Raw genomic sequence first — 11,667 nt, 5'->3', positions numbered from 1 at the left:
TTTGGAGTAATCAATAAATGCTCAGAATCGTGTATAAAGAGAGTATGGCGAACTCGGTTTCAAACCATCTCCTAAGTTATTGGTCAAAAGGCACCCCGTGACTACAGGGCGCCATGTTTGCTTCCAACTTTGAGCTGGCCACAGCTGGAGCTAAGCGTACACTTCGACATCTCTCCTATTGAAGAGGTTTTTTTGCCGCGTAAACATGCATATTTGTACACAGTTGACATACTGTTTTTATGTTATTAATATGTTTTATTGATTTTCATGATTACAAACATACAAGCAAATTAACTATCAATTAATTTTGGATTGCACATGGCAACAATTAAGTACAAAAAATACATTAAAAAAAGATATATAATATTTTTCTTATTTATAAATTGTATTATTATTTTTTATTATTTATATTTGTAATCTTTATATATATATATATGTATATGTGTGTGTGTTTGTGGTCTGAGTAAAGATGTGTGAATGGCTTTCAGATAAATTGGATGAAAATATAAATTTTACTAAAGACTTTGTGTTGTTCAGTGAACACAATTGTACCCAGACTTTGTGGACACCCTGTATATATATATATATATATATATATATATATATATATATATATATATATATATATATTAGAGATGCGCGGATAGGCAATTATTTCATCCGCAACCGCATCACAAATGTCGTCATCCATCCGCCATCCACCCAACCAACATTTTATCAAAACCACACCCGCCCGCCATCCGCCCGTTGTTATATATCTAATATAGACGATGCAAGGCATTAGTGAGGTTATAAAGCTTTTGCCTGTTAAAGAAAGGAAACTGATCCAATGCAGCAGAGACATTCAATGCTTGCCACGCATTAGTGGCTAAGAGATATTAATGCGTGATAATATTATTTATCATTATTATAGTATTATTGTCATCTCCATTAAGAAAATGTTGACTATTGTTGCCAATGCCCTCAGATCAGGAGTGCGTTCCTCACACTTTGTGTGCGCAGTTGCAGCAAGCAGAACGATGCTTTTAAGAAGTTAAAACAATGTTTTAGAAAGACTAGGCCTATATTTTCGTTAGGTAAAAAAAAGTTTCTGAATTGATTTCAATGAATATTAACTTGTTAACGTTATAATGCTCAAATAGGGACGAGGGCGGGGTGCACAGTGAAGCAGTGAACAATTTCGCGACAAAGATGAACCTTTATTGATTGATCTGCAGCCATGACAAAATATCAGACAATCTCCATTGTCAACGACAGGCAGGAAAATAAAGATAAACACATAGCCTATGTTGTAGGCATAGGCTCATACGTTTTTAAGTTGAAATAAAAAAAAAATAAAAAAAATGTGCCTCATAAGCCTTAGGCTGTCAATCACGCGCACAAACTTAAATTATACAATAACATATGTATGTCATCTCTATTTAAACAAAAATAAATTAAATAAATAATAATAAATTACCTGCAACTTATTGGCCAAGGCAAAAAGCTGAAGTGGGGAAATCAAACCCATCAGACTGCACTTTATCATCAAACTTGAATTATAATGAAAATAGTCGCGACAAACAAAGCAGGCTAAATATCCTTACATTGTCGCCAATTTTTTTTTTGTTAGCACTATGCAGGAATAAAATGGCATCTACAGTGCCAGGATTCAGGCGAGAGCGCCTGGCCTCTAAAATGCGCCCTGCTGCGCTGAAGGAGCGCTCACTTGCGCCACTTGTTGCTGGGACGCATAGGATTCTCTTGGCAAGGTGTTGTAGTCGTGGGAAGGATTGTCCTTGTTTCCCCCAAAAGGAAAGTAGATTTTCCTCTGCTGATCCGTCGAGATGGAAGTTTGTCGAGGAATAATCCTCTACTTCATCAACAAGCACAGGTGTATCCTCCTCCCATTCTGTGAAGTCAATCCTTTTCTTTTTCGGTGATGCACCATCAGCTCCACCTAAAGGACCGATAAAATCTATAAATTTTTCGTATGTGGGTAACAACATTTAACTATGTATATATATTTCCGAATTGTTTCAATAACCGCCCGAATCTATTTCCAATCTATTTTTTTCGTCATGTCACCCGCCCGACCCGCGGATTATCCGCGGACTCCGCGGTTGTGTCCGCAAACCGCGCATCTCTAATATATATATATATATATATATATATATATATATATATATATATATATATATATATATATATATATATATATATATATATAAGGAGGATAGAGAAGCACTTTCTTTTACACCTGTTGGGAGTGCATTCCATATTGATGTGGCATAGAAGGAGAATGAGTTAAGACCTTTGTTAGATCGGAATCTGGGTTTGACGTGGTTTGTAGAGCTCCCCCTGGTGTTGTGGTTATGGCGGTCATTTACGTTCTGGACCATGTACTTCAGTGCAACCGTTTGGCCAACAAAAATAAAGAGGAGCAATACCTCACATCTAACACAATCTTTGTGCCTCATCGTCAACTCAGGCAGCGATCAATTGGATGAGATGACAAAACATTTTAGCTAGTGTTGATGTTATTGGAACACTAACAAAGTTAGCAGTTAAATAAAGGATGAGTGAGCATCTCAGTCAACAAACTAAAGACTTTATAAACAAGTTGTTGCAGCTTTCCCGCCTGCTTCATGCTAACTCTCGGTCCCAGCAGCTGACGGAAGGATGCCAGCTGCACGTTCAAAATGAAACTGCAACATCAAATGTTGTTCTCCAACAGCATTTCGCTCTTGATCGCACACCGAGACTCCACGGAAGTACAAACAAAGTAAAACCAAGCGATCGGCTCCGTTAGCTCGGAGGGAACATTTTCAAAGCCAAGTCCATGAAGTCGCCGCCAGATTTTAGGAGCATAAAAACTGAAACGCACTTTCAACATGTTTGGTCCTGACTCTGAGACCACTCCCTGAGGTTCTCAGAGCTCCAGATGGTTCATATGTTGCTAACATGTCAGAGATGAAGACCATGACAAGACTTGCATACAAGCAGAGCTGTTTTAAAGTCCATTGTCTGAGCAACAGGAAGCCAGTGCAGTGACCTAAGCACTGGACTAATGTGGTCTTATTTCCTGGTTCTAGTCAGGACTCGAGCAGCAGCATTTTGGATGTACTTACAGCTCGTTTGACTGGACTTGGAATGCCCCTTTCTGTTACCAAATTCTTGGTGTGACGTCATCTACAGCAGTGTTTTTCAAACTTTTTTGAGCCAAGGCACATTTTTTGTGTTGAAAAAATGCAGAGGCACACCACCAGCAGAAATCATTCAAAAACGAAACTCAGTTGACAGTAAAAAGTTGTTGTCGAGTATGACTTTAAACCATAACCAAGCATGCATCAATATCGCTCTTGTCTCAAAGTAGGTGTACTGTCACCACCTGTCACATCACGCCCTGACTTATTTGGACTTGTTTGCTGTTTTCCTGTGTGTAGTGTTTTACTTCTTGTCTTGTGCTCCTATTTTGGTGGCTTTTTCTCTTATTTTGGTATTTTCCTGTAGCAGTTTCATGTCTACCTTTTGAGCGATAATTCCCGCATCTACTTTGTTTTAGAAATCAAGAATATTTCAGTTGTTTTTATCCTTCTTTGTGGGGACATTGTTGACTGTCACGTCATGTTCGAATGTACATCGTCTTTGCTCAACAGTAAGTCTTTGCTGTCATCCAGAATTCTGTTTTTGTTTACTTTGTAGCCAGTTCAGTTTTAGTTTTGTTCTGCATAGCCTTCCCTGAGCTTCATTGCCTTTTCTTAGAGGCACACACCTTTTTGTTTATTTTTGGTTTAAGCATTAGACACCTTTTTACCTGCACAGTGCCTCCCGCTGTTTCCGACATCTACAAAGCAATTCGCTACCTGATGCCACCTACTGATATGGAAGAGTATTACACGGTTACTCTGCCGAGCTCTAGACAGCACCGACATTCAACAACAACACATCATTTGCAGACTATAATTACTAGTTTGCAAAAAATATTTTTAACCCAAATAGGTGAAATTAGCTCATCTCCCACGGCACACCAGACTGAGATACAGTGGTTGAAAAACATTGATCTCCAGAACTCAAACTAATTTCTAAGTGTGGCTAAAGGCATGTAAAACTATTACTTAATTGCATGTTTTGGCGCCTTGGTCCATGACAGTCAGCTGTTTTAGATACGATTGCTGTCGGATCTCCAGCTGCTGGGACCACTTTGGCTCGCAAGACTTTTTGTTTTGTGTCATAAGAAAGGAACAATATTATTTCAGGTTTTTAATCCTTATTTGACGACAGATTTTGTTGATGGAGCGGCTTCTGATTGGACAAAATGTGCATGACAGCAGGTGTATGCATTTGTGTGTAGACAACAGACAGTTTTGAAACCACACTTGTGTGGATGGAGATGGTTTTAACCCCAAATATGAGTTTTTTAAAATTCTTTGTGTTGGTGTGGACATGGCCTTAAGATGTTGTGCAAAGGCAACAATACAGCAGCAAAATGTGCTCCGTCTGCTGTGAGATTGAGCCAGTTGCTACTTCAGGCGACATTGTTTTGATGCAACAGAATGCAGGGTCAATGAAGAGGAGCTTTAAAAGATGAAGGGACGATGGAGATCGCATGAAAGACTGTTCTAGTTGTTGTGCCAGTCTCGTCACCCACGTTGCTAACATCAGCAAAGCATGACAATGTCAAGGAGATTGGGGCGCTCTCAGATTTTCATAACAAAATAACCCTGGACTGTACTCAGACGGAAAGGTGTGGCTGGCTGGATGTAGCCCACAGTCAGATGCCTGGGTGAGGTACAGGAAGTGTGTCTCTCGTAGAGTTGTCACCAAACCAGATTTTCAGCTGTCGACATGCGATACCGGGCAACACGGTGGGAGAGGGGTTAGTGCGTCTGCCTCACAATACGAAGGTCCTGAGTAGTCTTGGGTTCAATCCCGGGCTCGGGATCTTTCTGTGTAGAGTTTGCATGTTCTCCCCGTGACTGCGTGGGTTCCCTCCGGGTACTCCGGCTTCCTCCCACCTCCAAAAACATGCACCTGGGGATAGGTTGATTGGCAACACTAAATGGGCCCTAGTGTATGAATGTGAGTGTGAATGTTGTCTGTCTATCTGTGTTGGCCCTGCGATGAGGTGGCGACTTGTCCAGGGTGTACCCCGCCTTCCGCCCGATTGTAGCTGAGATAGGCTCCAGTGCCCCCCGCGACCCCAAAGGGAATAAGCGGTAGAAAATGGATGGATGGATGGACATGCGATACCTGTGAATTTCAACGGTTGTCGAAAGTTATTCCTTACCATAGAGCTTTTAATATGGTCGTCATATCGCGACAATGCATGTTAAAGGGGAACATTATCACCAGACCTATGTAAGCGTCAATATATACCTTGATGTTGCAGAAAAAAGACCATATATTTTTTTAACCGATTTCCGAACTCTAAATGGGTGAATTTTGGCGAATTAAACGCCTTTCTATTATTCGCTCTCGGAGCGATGAAGTCACAATGTGACGTCGCATCGGGAAGCAATCCGCCATTTTCTCAAACACTGAGTCAAATCAGCTCTGTTATTTTCCGTTTTTTCGACTGTTTTCCGTACCTTGGAGACATCATGCCTCGTCGGTGTGTTGTCGGAGGGTGTAACAACACGAACAGGGACGGATTCAAGTTGCACCAGTGGCCCAAAGATGCGAAAGTGGCAAGAAATTGGACGTTTGTTCAGCACACTTTACCGACGAAAGCTATGCTACGACAGAGATGGCAAGAATGTGTGGATATCCTGCGACACTCAAAGCAGATGCATTTCCAACCATAAAGTCAAAGAAATCTGCCGCCAGACCCCCATTGAATCTGCCGGAGTTTGTGAGCAATTCAGGGACAAAGGGCCTCGGTAGCACGGCAAGCAATGGTGGCAGTTTGTTCCCGCAGACGAGCGAGCTAAACCCCCTGGATGTCTTGGCTCACACCGTCCCGAAGATGATCAAGAGAAGAATATCGACTCTAGCTTCCCTGGCTTGCTGACATGAGGGTATGTCTCCAGAATATATTAATTGATGAAAACTGGGCTGTCTGCACTCTCAAAGTGCATGTTGTTGCCAAATGTATTTCATATGCTGTAAACCTAGTTCATAGTTGTTAGTTTCCTTTAATGCCAAACAAACACATACCAATCGTTGGTTAGAAGGCGATCGCCAAATTCGTCCTCGCTTTCTCCCGTGTCGCTGGCTGTCGTGTCGTTTTCGTCGGTTTCGTTTGCATACAGTTCAAACCGATATGGCTCAATAGCTTCAGTTTCTTCTTCAATTTCGTTTTCGCTACCTGCCTCCACACTACAACCATCCGTTTCAATACATTCGTAAACTGTTGAATCGCTTAAGCCGCTGAAATCCGAGTCTGAATCCGAGCTAATGTCGCTATAGCTTGCTGTTCTTTCCGCCATGTTTGTTTGTGTTGGCATCACTATGTGACGTCACAGGAAAATGGACGGGTGTATATAACGATGGTTAAAATCAGGCACTTTGAAGCTTTTTTTAGGGATATTGCGTGATGTGTAAAATTTTGAAAAAAACTTCGAAAAATATAATAAGCCACTGGGAACTGATTTTTAATGGTTTTAACAATTCTGAAATTGTGATAATGTTCCCCTTTAATGACAATGTGAGAAAACTAGAGGCAACTGAAATGTGGTTCCTCAAAAAAATACTCCGCATATCATGGACCGAATAGAAAAGTAATGAAGAGGTATTGGCAAGGGCGAAAACAAGAAGATCTCTAATTGCAACGATTCGAAATAGGCAGCTGAAATTCCTTGGACGTATCATTAGAAAAGACAACTTAGAAAAACTGATGTTAACAGGAAAACTAGACTTTGACTTAGACTTCCTTTTATTGTCATTCAAATTTGAACTTTCCAGTACAGATAAAAACAACATTTTGTTGCATTAGCTCATGGTAGTGCAGGATAAAAGAGCAACAAGGTGCAGATATAAATAAATAGATTACTGTACAGATAAATATATTGCACTTTTGCATATGCATCCACGTTTATGGATGTATGTTATATTGTCTTTTATAGTCCAACCACTTCATCCATTTTTGCGGGATAATTGAGGGGATTATTTTAATGCGTTCAAGAGTCTTATGGCCTGAGGGAAGAAGCTGTTACAGAACCTGGAGGTTCTGCTACGGAGGCTGCGGAACCTCTTTCTAGAGTCCAGCAGTGAAAACAGTCCTTGGTGTGGGTGGGAGGAGTCTCTGCTGATTTTTTGAGCCCTGGTCAGGCAGCGGCTTTTAGTAGGAACTTGTAGAAAAGAAAGCTCCAGGTCGACAACGAACAACATATATTAACAGCCTAAGAAATGTTATGGCAAATATCAAGAATATAGAACTCATACGTAGAGCGGACGATAGAGAAGACTGGAGAGCCCTGATCATCCATGCCTGCAAACAGGCCCGATACTCCATGATGATGAGTGACAATGTAGTGTCTCTGTCTTTTTCTGGCAGGCTGGAATATTGTGTAAATTATTTCATAACATGTTCTGGTTGATTCCTCCCTTACAGCATTCTTAGCAGGCTGAATGTTGCCATCCATCCATCCATCTTCTTCCGCTTATCCGAGGTCGGGTCGCAGGGGCAGCAGCCTAAGCAGGGAAGCCCAGACTTCCCTCTCCCCAGCCACTTCGTCCAGCTCTTCCTGTGGGACCCCGAGGCGTTCCCAGGCCAGCCGGGAGGCATAGTCTTCCCAACGTGTCCTGGGTCTTCCCCGCGGCCTCCTACCGGTCGGACGTGCCCTTAACACCTCCCTAGGGAGGCGTTCGGGTGGCATTCTGACCAGATGCCCGAACCACCTCATCTGGCTCCTCTCCATGTGGAGGAGCAGCGGCTTTACTTTGAGCTCCCCCCGGATGGCAGAGCTTCTCACCCTATCTCTAAGGGAGAGCCCCGCCACCCGGCGGAGGAAACTCATTTGGGCCGCTTGTACCCGTGATCTTGTCCTTTCGGTCATAACCCAAAGCTCATGACCATAGGTGAGGATGGGAACGTAGATCGACCGGTAAATTGAGAGCTTTGCCTTCCGGCTCAGCTCCTTCTTCACCACAACGGATCGATACAGCGTCCGCATTACTGAAGACGCCGCACCGATCCGCCTGTCGATCTCACGATCCACTCTTCCCTCACTCGTGAACAAGACTCCCAGGTACTTGAACTCCTCCACTTGGGGCAAGATCTCCTCCCCAACCCGGAGATGGCACTCCACCCTTTTCCGGGCGAGAACCATGGACTCGGACTTGGAGGCGCTGATTCTCATCCCAGTCGCTTCACACTCAGCTGCGAACCGATCCAGTGAGAGCTGAAGATCCTGGCCAGATGAAGCCATCAGGACCACATCATCTGCAAAAAGCAGAGACCTAATCCTGCAGCCACCAAACCAGATCCCCTCAACGCCTTGACTGCGCCTAGAAATTCTGTCCATAAAAGTTATGAACAGAATGGGTGACAAAAGGCAGCCTTGGCGGAGTCCAACCCTCACCAGAAACGTGTCCAACTTACTACCGGCAATGCGGACCAAGCTCTGGCACTGATCATACAGGGAGCGGACTGCCACAATCAGACAGTCCGATACCCCATACTCTCTGAGCACTCCCCACAGGACTTCCCGAGGGACACGGTCGAATGCCTTCTCCAAGTCCACAAAACACATGTAGACTGGTTGGGCAAACTCCCATGCACCCTCAAGGACCCTGGCGAGAGTATAGAGTGTGAATGTTGCATTTTATTAATTAATAGAGAAGGTTAAAACATATTAATGCAGAGATATGAAGACCATTGTACAAGAATATCAGAAGCCTTTATTCAGGTAAAAATATCACATTTTACATGACCAAACATCTTTGACAATCAATGAATGTGTCAAACTGGTATCTAAACATTGAAGTGTAGCTCCTCAGAATGCAAGTGCTCCTACAGCAGGAATACAAATTCTGTATTCCTACAAAATCTGGCAAGACTTTTTTTGGTTTTTCTTTTTAAAAGCGTGTTTGTCCTTTTTGTGGTAATCTGTTTAAAAAAAAGCATCATTTGTTAAAAACATTTCATTAAAGCAAATTAATTGTCCAGTCATGAAGTTACAACTTGAAAGTTATTTGTCTCGGGAACTCTATTAATGAAGAAAAATGATATGTGTCTGCGATTATCACGATGAATTTTGAGTGAACTATGAACAAAATGCGATTAAATATTTGAATAGTTTGACAGTTTTTATTCATTAGTAGTCTCAACATGTCATCCTTTCTTCTCTTTTTCTACGTCCTCGCCAGGTTTAAACGTCTCCTTGCTTATTGATGGCGTTGTGGAAAGCAGCAGACGACCAACTCGTCTCCTCGATTTATTTTGCATTAAAGGAGACAATAGAGACAAATCTGATACAAGACGGAACTTTATCAGAAAAAAACCTCTCAGAACTCTGACAAATAGGAGGCTTATGTTTGGAGAACATTTCTCACTGGCACTCTTCGAGAGTGGACGCTCCCCTTTCCTTTCCCTTATCTCTCCTGCTTGCGTCTTTGTCTTGTCTTGTCTTAACGTTTTTGTTGCCTCTTTTTGCACTGCTCTCAAAACCTAAACATTGGAACTATTTATTTGGCCTCAACGAAATTGACAAGATCTTGGGTTTGGGGGAACCTGCTTGTCGTGACGGAGCGGTTGTTGCTGGACACACGGCGGACTCTTGGGAGAAGAAGGAGTGCCGCGTGCCTGGCGTCCCTTTCAGTGGAGGACGTGAAGATATCTACCTATTGGGAATTATGACAACAGAACATCTGCTGATTGGAGTAAGCGTGGCTCTGGTTTGTCCACAAATTGGAAGTTGCTGGCAGTCTTCAAAGTAGCCCAAAGCTGCCACAATTGATTGGAGGATGCGGGAAGAACTGTGGACACTATTGTGATTTGGATCACATCGGACTGTCTGCCCCGCAGGGTTTTTGAGGACCAGTCATAGACAATTTAGAGTGAAAAGCACATTTTATTTTCACTCCTATACAAAACATTCTAACTTGGATTGATTCCCTGGCTTGGAGACTCTCCCGAAGGACAGTGTGGCGAAGACACAACAAACTCCCGTCTTGTCTCTCATGGACACACACCTGTTGTTGTTGACTTTAGACTGACTATCGGCTGCATGACATCAAGGCCGCGTAACAGACACACTGCAGGCTTACACACTTACATGCATCCACAAAGAAATATACGCCACACACACATACTCCACCCCCAATCCAACGCCCTCGACGCAAATCCCATAGGGGTGATGGAAGGATGGGCAGCGCCTTAGCGCTGCGGCCCGCGACCATGGCTCCCACTGCCTCCCCTCTGTTGCTAGATATCTGGTGATGTACGTTGTAATATGTATATGTGCTTTGCTATGGAGGTTTTTTCCCACTCCAGACTGGGCCCCCTTAAAGGGGAACATGATCACAATTTCAGAATGGTTAAAACCATTAAAAATCAGTTCCCAGTGGCTTATTATATTTTTCGAAGATTTTTTCAAAATTTTACCCATCACGCAATATCCCTAAAAAAAGCTTCAAAGTGCCTGATTTTAACCATTGTTATATACACCCGTCCATTTTCCTGTGACGTCACATAGTGAAGCCAACACAAACAAACATGGCGGAAAGAACAGCAAGCTATAGCGACATTAGCTCGGATTCAGACTCGGATTTCAGCGGCTTAAGCGATTCAACAGATTACGCATGTATTGAAACGGATGGTTGTAGTGTGGAGGCAGGTAGCGAAAACCAAATTGAAGAAGAAACTGAAGCTATTGAGCCATATCGGTTTGAACCGTATGCAAGCGAAACCGACAAAAACGACACGACAGCCAGCGACACGGGAGAAAGCGAGGACGAATTCGGCGATCGCCTTCTAACCAACGATTGGTATGTGTTTGTTTGGCATTAAAGGAAACTAACAACTATGAACTAGGTTTACAGCATATGAAATACATTTGGCAACAACATGCACTTTGAGAGTGCAGACAGCCCAATTTTCATCAATTAATATGTTCTGTAGACATACCCTCATTCGCTCTCTTTTCCTGAAAGCTGATCTGTCCAGTTTTGGAGTTGATGTCAGCAGGCCAGGGAAGCTAGGGTCGATATTCTTCTCTTGATCATCTTCGGTGGCATAATGGACGGTCTGAGCCAAGACATCCAGGGGGTTTAGCTCGCTCGTCTGCGGGAACAAACTGCCGCCATTGCTTGCCGTGCTACCGAGGCCCTTTGTCCCTGAATTGCTCACACACTCCGGCAGATTCAATGGGGGTCTGGCGGCAGATTTCTTGGACTTTATGGTTGGAAATGCATCTGCTTTGAGTGTCGCAGGATATCCACACATTCTTGCCATCTCTGTCGTAGCATAGCTTTCGTCGGTAAAGTGTGCGGAACAAACGTCCAATTTCTTGCCACTTTGGCATCTTTGGGCCACTGGTGCAACTTGATCCGTCCCTGTTGGTGTTGTTACACCCTCCGACAACACACCGACGAGGCATGATGTCTCCAAGGTACGGAAAACAGTCGAAAAAACGGAAAATAACAGAGCTGATTTGACTCGGTGTTTGAGAAAATGGCGAATTGCTTCCCGATGTGACGCCACGTCGTGACGTCATCGCTCCGAGAGCGAATATTAGAAAGGCG

Source organism: Nerophis lumbriciformis, linkage group LG05, assembly GCF_033978685.3.
Source record: "Nerophis lumbriciformis linkage group LG05, RoL_Nlum_v2.1, whole genome shotgun sequence".
Lineage (NCBI taxonomy): Eukaryota > Metazoa > Chordata > Actinopteri > Syngnathiformes > Syngnathidae > Nerophis > Nerophis lumbriciformis.
This window is presented reverse-complemented; position numbering follows the sequence as displayed.